The sequence below is a fragment of the Prionailurus bengalensis genome, chromosome D3, assembly GCF_016509475.1.
Source record: "Prionailurus bengalensis isolate Pbe53 chromosome D3, Fcat_Pben_1.1_paternal_pri, whole genome shotgun sequence".
Classification (NCBI taxonomy): Eukaryota; Metazoa; Chordata; class Mammalia; order Carnivora; family Felidae; genus Prionailurus; species Prionailurus bengalensis.
Window position 1 is genome coordinate 27,506,310 of NC_057356.1, and position 13,377 is coordinate 27,519,686.

At 41.3% G+C, this 13,377-nt stretch overlaps 1 protein-coding gene across 4 annotated transcripts in view; it reads right to left on the reverse strand.

Moving 5' to 3' along the window:
- The window catches only part of LOC122471010 (proline dehydrogenase 1, mitochondrial), a 73,312-nt gene that overhangs the window by 17,889 nt on the left and 42,046 nt on the right, over positions 1-13,377 (reverse strand). For all 4 annotated transcript variants that reach the window (XR_006294065.1, XR_006294066.1, XR_006294064.1 and 1 more), the window contains exon 14: positions 110-194. The gene's annotated coding sequence lies outside the window, so the exon portion shown is untranslated. The remainder of the gene's footprint in view (positions 1-109; positions 195-13,377) is intronic.

Below are 13,377 nucleotides of genomic sequence, written 5' to 3' on the forward strand. Positions count from 1 at the left end.
AGAGTCACAAAATGTGGGAAAAAGGAAATTAGTCAAAGCTACATAAAGGAGCTGAACAAGAAGAAAGAGTGAGGGTAAAACAGATGAAATAGAAAAAAAAAGTACCTACCTATTGTTGATCTATGTATCAGAATCTTCCAAATCACCAGAGATGTCTTCCTTGTGTACAAGGACAGGAATGAGGATGGGTTGTCCTTGGGTAAGGAAAGGGGACAGTCAGGGTGAGGTGAGAACTTGAGCTGGTATTCCTGGGATTAGGTTGCTGACCCCAGACCTCAATTCTGTCCTCAGCACTGCAGTCCCCTCCCCCCTCCCCCTGTCCCTCCTGGGGCCATGATCCCTTCTTCTCTGTGATGGGGAAGTTTTCTAGTATCTTTCGGCCCTTCTCAGCTCTCAGACTCCATACCTGGGACCAGGGAGCAATGCCTATCACCCTGTTCCTCCAGGAAGCAGTCACTGTCCCCATGATTTTTATGCATGGCATTCCTTGCCTCCCACCTCCTTCCACTTCCTCCCTGTCTTCCTTCTTCTTCTTTCTCCTACTCATTTATTTCTTATTTCCCTTCTCCTTGTCACCTCCTACAGCTAGATTGTCCTGTAATAAGGGAACAGTGGAGAAACAATCATAGGTTTACTGTCACCTTCCCTAATCAATCAATCAGTTGATCAATTAACCAATCCAGCCAACAGAAGAGCACCTGCCATGGGCCCGGGGTTGCTCTGGGCCCTGTCAGAGTGACCACTAACTCAGCATATCAAGTGACTGTCCTGTGCCTGAGGGATCTTAGGTACTTGAGACACTTATTCTTCATAACAGCTCCTAAGTTTCCAAGCCCATTGTGGGGATAAACATGAGAGTAGAGGTAAAGTAACTTGTCCAATTTCCTACAGTCTAAATTTCCTATAGTCTGAAAATGGGATGATGGAATTTCTAAAGCAGGTGTGGCCACATAAACACCGGTGCCTGCCTGCATTTAGCCCAAAACTGAAAGGACTGGGGAGAAGCCCCAGGCAGGCCTGAAGGAAGGTCACAGGGTTGACCATGACCGTGGTGTTGGGAGCAAGTCCATCACTGTGTGGCTGGAGCAGCAGGTACTGGCAAGGGCAGAGACCCTGGCCCCACTTCAGGGAGCACCTGTCCTGGGCCTGGTCAGTCCCAGGAGACATCTCAGTGGGGCTGCAAGAGCCAGTGTGTGCATCCAGCCCAGCAGCCTTCACACAGGCTTCTAGAATTCCCCCAACCAGGGAGGGTCTCAGGGCACCTTCACACAGGCCTCTGTCACATGGAGGCAAGTGCAGGATTCATTCTGGTCCTGGGACTGGGATTTGGGTGAGGAGAGGAGGAGAGAAATGTGATCCAGGGGTTGCCTCCCACCTCAATTCTGCCAAAGGTCCCAGGACAACTTGCAGGAAGCTGAGAGTGAACATTCTCTGTGATGCCCACCCCAGAAGTGCCCTTTCACCCAGGGGTAAACCTGAGGGTGTCCCATGCAGGTGTTGCTCTGTGACCTGAAGGTGCAAAGGGAGAGGGTCCCAGCTCCCCAGCACCTGACTCACAAGGAAGCACTTTGTGTCCAGTTCGAGTGTGTGTGACAGAGTGTGTCTCATGAAATGGCCTCAATATTAGGTCAATGCCAACAACCCAAACCAAAATCTCTCATGCTCTATTCCCAAGAGATTCTAATCAAACATAACCAAAGACTTTGATGCTTGGCAATGGCAAAGGTACCCTGAACTGGTCTTCTGGGAAAGATCATCTTAAATACCAAACAACAAAAAAAATGATTACACCACTGTTGTTCAATGACAGCAGTGAAACAACAGAAAGAAATAAAAGGCTTACACATTGGCAAGGAAGAAGTCAAACTTTCACTCTTCGCAGACAACATGATACTCTATGTGAAAACCCAAAAGACTCCACCAAATGAGAGACCTGGGAAGATGGCGGTGTAGGAGGATGCTGGGCACACCTCATCCTGCTGATCACTTAGATTCCACCCACATCTGCCTACATAACCCAGAAAACCACCAGAAGACTAGCAGAATGGTCTCTTCGTAGACAAGAGGCCCACGGAAGAGGGTAGGAAGGGCGGAGAGGTGATGCGTGCTACACAGACTGGTGGGAGGGAGCCGGGGTGGGGGAGGGGCAGCTCGCCTGGCAAGGCACAGCCCCCAGAGTCTGGCTTGCAAAGGTGGAGGGGCCGGACTCCATGAGTTCTGACAGCCAGCAGGACTGAACATCTGGAATGTTAAAGGTGAACAGCTCTGCTCTTGGAGAGTGGGGAGGGCAAGAGGATGCCAGGAGGAAGAATTGTTGAGCCCCGGAAGACAGAGCTCAGCTCAGCGGGGAAACAAAGGCACTGGCAAGTGCTATTTCCCTCTCCCATCCCCCCAGCCGAAATTCCAAAGGGAGCCAGTTCCCGTCACCGAACTTGCTTGCACTGCGCAAATGCCCAAGGCTGTGCTTCTGAGGATCCATCCTTCTGACAGGCCTGCCTCCCTCCAGGTGCTGCAGGGCCCCTCCAGAAGGGGAAGACCAAGGGCAAAGTGACCTAAGCCTGCCCCTCCTACCCCTGTGCACCTTGCGGATCCACCCCAGCTAATATGCCCTTGGCCAGATCCCATCAAAGCAGCACCACAAGCCTGGCAGTATGCAAGTAGTCCAGACAAGTAGCCCACACTACTCCACAATGAGTCCTGCCCCTGGGAGAGGGGGAACTAAGGTACACAACAGTCTGAGTATGTCCCCAGTGGTGGGCAGGGGGAAGACATCAGGTCTAACTGGGGCCCCACCCACCAACACAAGCTACTCCGGACAGCACAGGGGAAGTGCCTTGCAGTTTGGAGCTATCTCAGGGACTACCCAAAATGACGAAATGGAAGAATTCTCCTCAAAAGAGACTCCAGAAAGTAGCGACAGCTAACAAATGGATCAAAAATGATTTAAGCAATATAATGGAACAAGAATTTCGAATAATAGTCATAAAATTAATTGCTGGCCTTGAAAAAAGCATAGAGGACAGCAGAGAATCTATTGCTACAGAGATCGAAGGACTCAGAAATAGTAACGATGAAATAAAAATGCTATGAATGAGGTGCAAAATAAAATAGAGGCGGCCATTGCACGGACTGAAGAGGCAAAGGAGAGAATAGTGAATTAGAAGATAAAACTATGGAAAAAGAGGAAGCTGAGAAAAAGAGAGAGAAAAAATCCAGGAGTACGAGGGGAGAATTAGAGAACTAAGGGATGCAATCAAACGGAACAATATCTGTATCATAGGAATTCCAGAAGAAGAAGAAAAGAGAGAAAGGGGCTGAAGGTATACTCGAACAAATCATAGCTGAGAACTTCCCTGATCTGGAGAAGGAAAAAGTCATTGAAATCCAAGAAGCACAGAGAACTCCCTTCAGACATAACTTGAATCACTCTTCTGCACGACATATCATAGTGAAACTGGCAAAATACAAGGATAAAGAGAAATTCTGAAAGCAGCTAGGGATAAACAGGCTCTAACTTACAAAGGTAGACACATAAGAATAGACCTATCTACTGAATACATAAGTAGACCTATCTACTGAAACTTGGCAGGCCAGAAAGGAGTGGCAGGAAATCTTCAATGTGATGAACAGAAAAAAATATGCAGCCAAGAATCCTTTACCCAGCAAGTCTGTCATTCAGAATAGAAGGAGAGATAAAGGTCTTCCCAAACAAACAAAAACTGAAGGAATTCATCAGCGCTAAACCAGCTCTACAAGAGATCCTAAGGGGGATTCTGTGAGTGAAATGTTGCAAGGACCACAAAGTACCAGACACATCACTACAAGCATGAAACCTACAGACATCACAATGACTCTAAACCCATCTCTCTCAATAATAACACTGAATGTAAATGGACTAAATGCTCCAACCAAAAGACATAGGGTATCAGAATGGATAAAAAAATGAGACCCATATATTTTCTGTCTACAAGAGACTCATTTTAGACCTGAGGACACCTTCAGATTGAAAGTGAGGGGATGGAGAACTATCTATCATGCTACTGGAAGTCAAAAGAAAGCTGGAGTAGCCATACTTATATCAGACAAACTAGACTTTAAATTAAAGGTTGTAACAAGAGATGAAGAAGGGCATTATATAATAATTACAGGGTCTATCCATCAGGAAGAGCTAACAATTATAATGTCTATGCGCCGAATACGGGAGCCCCCAAATATAAACAGCAATTAACCACAAACATAAGTAACTTTATTGATAAGAATGTGGTAATTGCAGGGGAATTTAATACTCCACTGACAGTAATGGATAGATCATCTAGACACAGGATCAATAAAGAAACAAGGGCTCTGAATGATACATTGGATCAGATGGACTTGACAGATATATTTAGAACTCTGCATCCCAAAGCAACAGAATATACTTTTTTTCTCGAGTGCACATGGAACATTCCCCAAGATAGATCACATACTGGGTCACAAAACAGCCCTTCATAAGTATACAAGAATTGAGATCATACCATGCACACTTTCAGACCACAATGCTATGAAGCTTAAAATCCACCACAGGAAAAAGTCTGGAAAACCTCCAAAAGCATGGAGGTTAAAGAACACCCTACTAAAGAATGAATGGGTCAACCAGGCAATTAGAGAAGAAATTTAAAAATATACGGAAACAAATGAAAATGAAAATACAACAATCCAAACGCTTTGGGATGCAGCGAAGGCAGTCCTGAGAGGAAAATACATTGCAATCCAGGCCTATCTCAAGAAACAAGAAAAATCCCAAATACAAAATCTAACAGCACACCTAAAGGAAATAGAAGCAGAACAGCAAAGGCAGCCTAAACCCAGCAGAAGAAGAGAAATAATAAAGATCAGAGCAGAAATAAACAATATAGAATCTAAAAAAAAACTGTAGAGCAGATCAATGAAACCAAGACTTGGTTTTTTGAAAAAATAAACAAAATTGACAAACCTCTAGCCATGCTTCTCAAAAAGAAAAGGGAGATGACCCAAATAGATAAAATCATGTATGAAAATGGCAGTATTACAACCATTCCCTCAGAAATACAAGCAATTATCAGGGAATACTATGAAAAATTATATGCCCACAAACGGGACAACCTGGAAGAAATGGACAAACTCCTAAGCACCCACACACTTCCAAAACTCAAACAGGAAGAAATAGAAAACTTGAACAGACCCATAACCAGCGAAGAAATTGAATCAGTTATCAAAAATCTCCCAACAAATAAGAGTCCAGGACCAGATGGCTTCTGGGGAATTCTACCAGACATTTAAAGCAGAGAAAATACCTATCCTTCTCAAGCTGTCCCAAAATATAGAAAGGGAAGGAAAGCTTCCAGACTCATTCTATGAAGCCAGCATCACTTTGATTCCCAAACCAGACAGAGACGCAGCAAAGAGAACTACAGGCCACTATCCCTGATGAATATGGATGCAAAAATTCTCAACAAGATACTAGCAAATCGAATTCAACAGCATATAAAAATAATTATTCACCATGATCAAGTGGGATTCATTCCTGGGATGCAGGGCTGGTTCAACATTCGCAAATCAATCAATGGGATACATCACATTAATAAAAGAAAAGATACGAACCATATGATCCTGTCAATTGACGCAGAAAAAGTATTTGACACAATTCAGCATCTTTTCTTAATAAAAACCCTCAAGAAAGTCAGGACAGAAGGAACGTACTTAAACATCATAAAAGCCATTTATGAAAAGCCCACAGCTAATATCATCCTCAATGGGGAAAAACTGAGAGCTTTCCCCCTGAGATCAGGAACACCACAGGGATGTCCACTCTCACCACTGTTGTTTAACATAGTGTTGGAAGTGCTAGCATCAGCAATCAGACAACAAAAGGAAATCAAAGACATCAAAATTGGCAAAGATGAAGTCAAGCTTTCACTTCTTGCAGATGACATGATACTATACATGGAAAACCCAATAGACTCCACCAAAAGTCTGCTAGAACTGATACATGAATTCAGCAAAGTTGCAGGATACAAAATTAATGTACAGAAATCAGTTGCATTCTTATACACTAACAATGAAGCAACAGAAAGACAAAGAAAAAAACTAATCTCATTCATGATTGCACCAAGAATCATAAAATATGTAGGAATAAACGTAACCAAAGATGTCAAAGATCTGTATGCTGAAAACTATAGAAAGCTTATGAAGGAAATTGAAGATGATACAAAGAAATGGAAAAACATTCCATGCTCATGGATTGGAAGAATAAAATTGTTAAAATGTCAATACTACCCAAAGCAATCTACATATTCAATGCAATTCCAATCAAAATTGCACCAGCATTCTTCTCCAAGCTAGAACAAGCAATCCTAAAATTTGTATGGAACCACAAAAGACCCCGAATAGCCAAAGTAATATTGAAGAAGAAAACCAAAGTGGGAGGCATCACAATACCAGACTTTAGCCTCTACTACAAAGCTGTAATCATCAAGACAGCATGGTATTGGCACAAAAACAGACACATAGACGAATGGAATAGAATAGACTCCAGAACATACTTAAACATCATAAAAGCCATTTATGAAAAGCCCACAGCTAACATCATCCTCAATGGGGAAAAACTGAGAGCTTTTTCCTTGAGATCAGGAACACCACAGGGATGCCCACTCTCACCGCTGTTGTTTAACATAGTGTTGGAAGTGCTAGCATCAGCAATCAGACAACAAAAGGAAATCAAAGGCATCAAAATTGGCAAAGATGAAGTCAAGCTTTCGCTTTTTCCAGATGACATGATATTATACATGGAAAATCCGAGAGACTCCACCAAAAGTCTGCTAGAACTGATACATGAATTCAGCAAAGTTGCAGGATACAAAATCAATGTACAGAAATCAGTTGCATTCTTATACACTAACAATGAAGCAACAGAAAGACAAATAAAGAAACTGCTCCCATTCACAATTGCACCAAGAAGCATAAAATACCTAGGAATAAATCTAACCAAAGATGTAAAAGATCTGTATGCTGAAAACTATAGAAAGCTTATGAAGGTAATTGAAGAAGATATAAAGAAATGGAAAGACATTCCCTGCTCATGGATTGGAAGAATAAATATTGTCAAAATGTCAATATTACCCAAAGCTATCTACACATTCAGTGCAATCCCAATCAAAATTGCACCAGCATTCTTCTCAAAGCTATAACAAGCAATTCTAAATTTCATATGGAAACACAAAAGGCCCCAAAGAGCCAAAGTAATTTTGAAGAAGAAGACCAAAGCAGGAGGCATCACAATCCCAGACTTTAGCCTCTACTACAAAGCTGTAATCATCAAGACAGCACGGTATTGGCACAAAAACAGACACATAGACCAATGGAATAGAATAGAAACCCCAGAACTAGACCCACAAATGTATGGCCAACTCATCTTTGACAAAGCAGGAAAGAACATCCAATGGAAAAAAGACAGTCTCTTTAACAAATGGTGCTGGGAGAACTGGACAGCAACATGCAGAAGGTTGAAACTAGACCACTTTCTTACACCATTCACAAAAATAAACTCAAAATGGATAAAGGACCTGAATGAGAGACAGGAAACCATCCAAACCCTAGAGGAGAAAGCAGGAAAAGACCTCTCTGACCTCAGCCGTAGCAATCTCTTACTCGACACATCCCAAAGGCAAGGGAATTAAAAGCAAAAATGAATTACTGGGACCTTATGAAGATAAAAAGCTTCTGCACAGCAAAGGAAACAACCAACAAAATGAAAAGGCAACCAACGGAATGGGAAAAGATATTTGCAAATGACATATTGGACAAAGGGCTAGTATCCAAAATCTATAAAGAGATCACCAAACTCCACACCTGAAAAACAAATAACCTAGTGAAGAAATGGGCAGAAAACATGAATAGATACTTCTCTAAAGAAGACATCCGGATGGCCAACAGGCACATGAAAAGATGCTCAACGTCGCTCCTCATCAGGGAAATACAAATCAAAACCACACTCAGATATCACCTCACGCCAGTCAGAGTGGCCAAAATGAACAAATCAGGAGACTATAGATTCTGGCGAGGATGTGGAGAAATGGGAACTCTCTTGCACTGTTGGTGGGAATGCAAACTGGTGCAGCCACTCTGGAAAACAGTGTGGAGAAAATTAAAAATAGACTTACCCTATGACCCAGCAATAGCACTGCTAGGAATTTACCCAAGGGATACAGGAGTACTGATGCATAGGGGCACTTGTACCCCAATGTTTATAGCAGCACTCTCAACAATAGCCAAATTGTGGAAAGAGCCTATATGTCCATCAAGTGATGAATGGATAAAGAAATTGTGGTTTATATACACAATGGAGTACTACACGGCAATGAGAAAGAACGAAATATGGCCCTTTGTGGCAATGTGGATAGAACTGGAGAGTGTGATGCTAAGTGAAATAAGCCATACAGAGAAAGACAGATACCATATGTTTTCACTCTTATGTGGATCCTGAGAAACTTAACAGAAACCCATGGGGGAGGGGAAGGAAAAAAAAAAGGTTAGAGTGGGAGACAGCCAAAGCATAAGAGACTCTTAAAAACTGAGAACAAACTGAGGGTTGATGGGGGGTGGGAGGGAGGGGAGGGTGGGTGATGGGTATTGAGGAGGGCATCTTTTGGGATGAGCACTGGATGTTGTATGGAAACCAATTTGACAATAAATTTCATAATTGGATAGCACTTCTCTCTGTGCTTCCACATTAAAAAAAATAATAATAAAAGAATAGACTCCAGAATTGGACCCACAAATGTATGGCCAACTCATCTGTGACAAAGCAGGAAAGAATATCCAATGGAAAAAAGACAGTCTCTTTAACAAATGGTGCTGGGAGAACTGGACGGCAACATGCAGAAGAATGAAACTAGAGAACTGTCTTACACCATTCACAAAAATAAACTCAAAATGGATAAAGGACCTGAATGTGAGACAGGAAACCATCAAAACCGTAGAGGAGAAAGCAGGAAAAAACCACTCTGAACTCAGCCACAGCAATTTCTTACTTGACACATCTCCAAAGGCAAGGGAATTAAAAGCAAAAATGAACTATTGGGACCTCATCAAGATGAAATCTTCTACACTGCAAAGGAAACAATCAACAAAACTAAAAGGCAACCGACATAAAGGAAAAGATATTTGCAAATGACATATCAGACAAAGGGCTAGTTTCCAAAATCTATAAAGAACTCACCAAACTCCACACCTGAAAAACAAATTATCCAGTGAACAAATGGGCAGAAGACATGAATAGACACTTTTCCAAAGAAGAAAATCCAGATGGCCAACAGACACATGAAAAGATGCTTAACGTCACTCCTCATCAGGGAAATACAAATCAAAACCACACTGAGATACCACCTCACGACAGTCAGAATGGCTAAAGTGAACACATCCGGAGACTATAGGTGCTGGAGAGGATGTGGGGAAATGGGAATCCTCTTGCACTGTTGGTGGGAATGCAAACTGGTGCAGCCACTCTGGAAAACAGTGTGGAGTTTCCTCAAAAAATTAAAGATAGATCTACCCTATGACCCAGGAATAACACTGCTAGGAATTTACCCAAGGGATACAGGAGTGCTGATGCATAGGGGCACTTGTACCCCAATGTTTATAGCAGCACTCTCAACAATAGCTAAATTATGGAAAGAGCCTAAATGTCCATCAAAGTGATGAATGGATAAAGAAATTGTGGTTTATGTGTTATAATGTTTAAATAACTTCCAACTAGTAAGACTCCAACATGTATAAATTAGACCTCACTAAAATGTAAAATTTTAGTGACTCAAAGGACACCACTAAGAAAATAAAAAGACAGGGCGCCTGAGTGGCTCAGTTGGCTAAGTGTCCGACTTCGGCTCAGGCCATGATCTCATGGTTCCTGAGTTCAAGCCCTGCATTGGGCTCTGGGTTGACAGCCCAGAACCTGGAGCCTACTTCGGATTCTGTGTCTCCCACTCTCTCTGCCTCTCCCCAGCTCACACTCTGTCTCTCTCTCAAAAGTAAAATAAAAAAAGAAAAAAAAAGTAAAAAGACAACTCACAGTATAGAGAAAATTTTGCAATTCATATATCTAATGAGAAACATAGTTAGCATATATTACAACTCAGTTATAAAAAGACAAAGAACTCAATTTTAAAATGGACAAATGATTTCAAAAGAATATTCTCTAAAGAAGCTTTTCAGATGACCATTAAGCACATGAAAAGGTGTCCAACATCACTAGCCATCAAAAAACTACAAATCAAGGGGCGCCTTGGTGGCTCAGTCAGTTAAGCGTCTGACTTCAGCTCAGGTCATGATCTTGTGGTTTGTGAGTTCAAGCCTCGCATCGGGCTCTGTGCTGACAGCTCAGAGCCTGGAGCCTGTTTCTGATTCTGTGTCTCCCTCTCTCTCTGCCCCTCCCCTGCTCATGCTCTGTCTCTCTCTGTCTCAAAAATAAATAAAACATTTTTTAAAAATTAAAAAAAAAACTACAAATCAAAACCACAGTATATCCTTTCATAGACACAAGATAGCTATAGCCATAAAGACAGATAGGTGATTGCCAGTGAAATGACAGAAAAATTTAAAGCCTCACACATGGCTGGCAAGAATGGAAAGTGGTAGTCACTCTGGAAAACAGTCTTGCAGCTATTCAAATAGTGACACAGGGACTTACCTTATTACCCAGCAATTCCACTCCTAATTTTACAGCCAAAACAAATGAAAGACATATCCACACAAAAACTTATATATAAATGTTCACAGCAGCATTATTCATAATAACCCCCAAGTAGTAACAACAAACATCCATCAACTGAGGAATGAATAAACTGTCTTGTATCTATACAATGAAAGATTGTTCAGCAATAATAGAAGAAATGAAGTGCTGGTCTATGCCACAGCATGGGTTGACTTTGAAAACATCATACCAAGTGAAGAAGCCAGACAACAAAGGTCATACATGGAATTATTCCATTTATATTAAATGTTCATAATAAACACATCAATAGAAATAGAAGATAAATTAGCTGGGGACTTAGGGATTAGGGGAAATGAAGATTGTCTGCTAATGAGTATGGAATTTCATTGGGTACATGATGTAAAGCATCTAGAATTTATTGTGGTAACTTGGCACTATTTTGTGAATACACTGAAAAGCAGAATTGCACACCATGAAGTGTGACTTGTGTGTGAATTTTATCTCAATGGGAAGTGAATTTGCCAGAGAGGATTTCTATATGAATGGCTAATGTCTCCTTTCCCCTCCCTTCCATCAGCACTGGCAGACTTCAGTGAGCAAAACAGCACCATGGAGTGGAGGCTGGAGCCATTTACACCAAGTCTCACACCCCTGTGCCCTGCAAATGAATCATCACTAGGACAAGTCCACCTGAGAATCAGCACAGCAAGCCACAGCCATAGACTAGCACAAAACCCATGCTCCCACCAAATCTACTGATCGTAGAGTGCTGCAAAGCTTCAGCTCCAGGGGAAATAGGATTTACCTTCCTTTGTTCATTTGTTTTCCTCTTAATATGGCCATTATCATCTCAGGAGCAGGAATAGAAGTTTTCCCTAATAATCACACAAGAAATGCAGTGACAAAGAACTTCCACTCAAATCCTATGGTTTTATAATTCTTTATGCCTTGTTAACCCATTGGTGCAAGCCCAGGGAATTTTTAAGCTTCTAAGCCCACAGTTTTCTATGACTGAATAATATTCCATTGTATACATATACCACATATTTATCCATTCTTGTATCGATGAACACTTGGGCCATAATTTGGCTACTGTAAATAATGTTGCTATAAACACAAGGGTCCGTGTATGCCTTCGAATTAGTGTTTTTGTGTTCTTTGGGTAAATATCCAGTGGTACGATTACTGGATTGTAGGGTATTTCTATTCTCACCTTTCTGATGATCCTCCATACTGTTCTCCACGGTGGCTGCACCAGTTTGCATTCCCACCAACATTGCAAGAGGGTTACTTTTTCTCCACATCCTCACCAACAATTGTTGTTCAAGAAATTTTTAATCGCAAGATGATTATTTAATTTGACTTTAGTGATAGGTTATCTGAGAGGTCAAGCTCCTGTGTACATGGAATTGGTGGATTTAAAATTCAATGACATGCCTCTTCATGTCTTTTGCAGATTTTGTAATCAGACCATTTGTTTTTCACCACTGCATTTAGAGAGTTTTTGTAGCTTCAGACACCTGGCCTTGGTTGAGTGTGTGGTTTGTAAATACTTCCTTTCAGGATGTATTTTGTTGTTTCATCTTCTTAAAATGGTCTTTCACAGAGCCTCTGTTGTTAATTTTAATAAATTTCAGTTCATCCCTTTCTTTTTATGGATCACACTTTTGGTGTCAAGTCTAAAATCTCTTTGCCAACCCTAGACCCCTGACTTTTCTCATAGACTTTTTTTTCCTAATGTTTTACATTCTACAAATAAGTGTGTGATCCATTTAGAGTTAATGATTGTATGGGGTGTGAGTTTTAGGCTTTTAGCATAGTTTAATTTTGCCCTGATGTCCACTTGCCCTACTTCCATTTGATGGAGACACCATCTTTCATCCCATTAATTACTTGGGCATGTTTGCCAAAACTCAGTTCAGCATATTTGTTTGGGTTTCTATTCATTGCCATTGATCAACATGCCTATCCCTCTGCCAGTACCACACATAATTTACTAGCTATGTAATAACTGTTAAAATAGGGGAGATTTTATCCTTATGTTTCAAAATTGCTTTAGCTATTCTAATTCCATTGCCTTTCCATGGGGGTATTTAAGGTGCATTTTTTTTTCCAAGAGAAGCTCTGAAACTTGCTATTTTCATTATCAGGTCATCATCAACCTCTTTCCATGTCAATACCTGTAGATCTACCTCATTTATTTTAAGTTTATTTATTTATTTTGAGAGAGTGAGAATCAGGGCAGGGCAGAGAGAGGGAGAGAGAGAGCATCCCAAGCAGGCTCTGCACTGATAGTGCACAGGGCTCCCCACCAACCTGAGCTCATGACCTGAGCTAAGATCAAGAGTCAAATGCTTAACCAACTGAGCCAACAAGGGGCCCCTGGATCTATCTCAATTAAAAAGCAAAAATCAAAATAAAATAAAATACATCTAGTACATCATGGCATTGATGTACTAGAATTTATTTAAGCTGGTCCTTCTTAACAGCAATTATTTCCCCCCAATTTCCTGCTATATTAAGTAATGCTGAAATCAGTATCATATTCTACATGTGTTTGCACAAATGTTCCCCAAACCTGTTTGTTGCCATTTGACTTTGTTTGGGCTTTGTGCAAAGATCCATTTTGTTTAAACGTTGTGAGGTCAAGT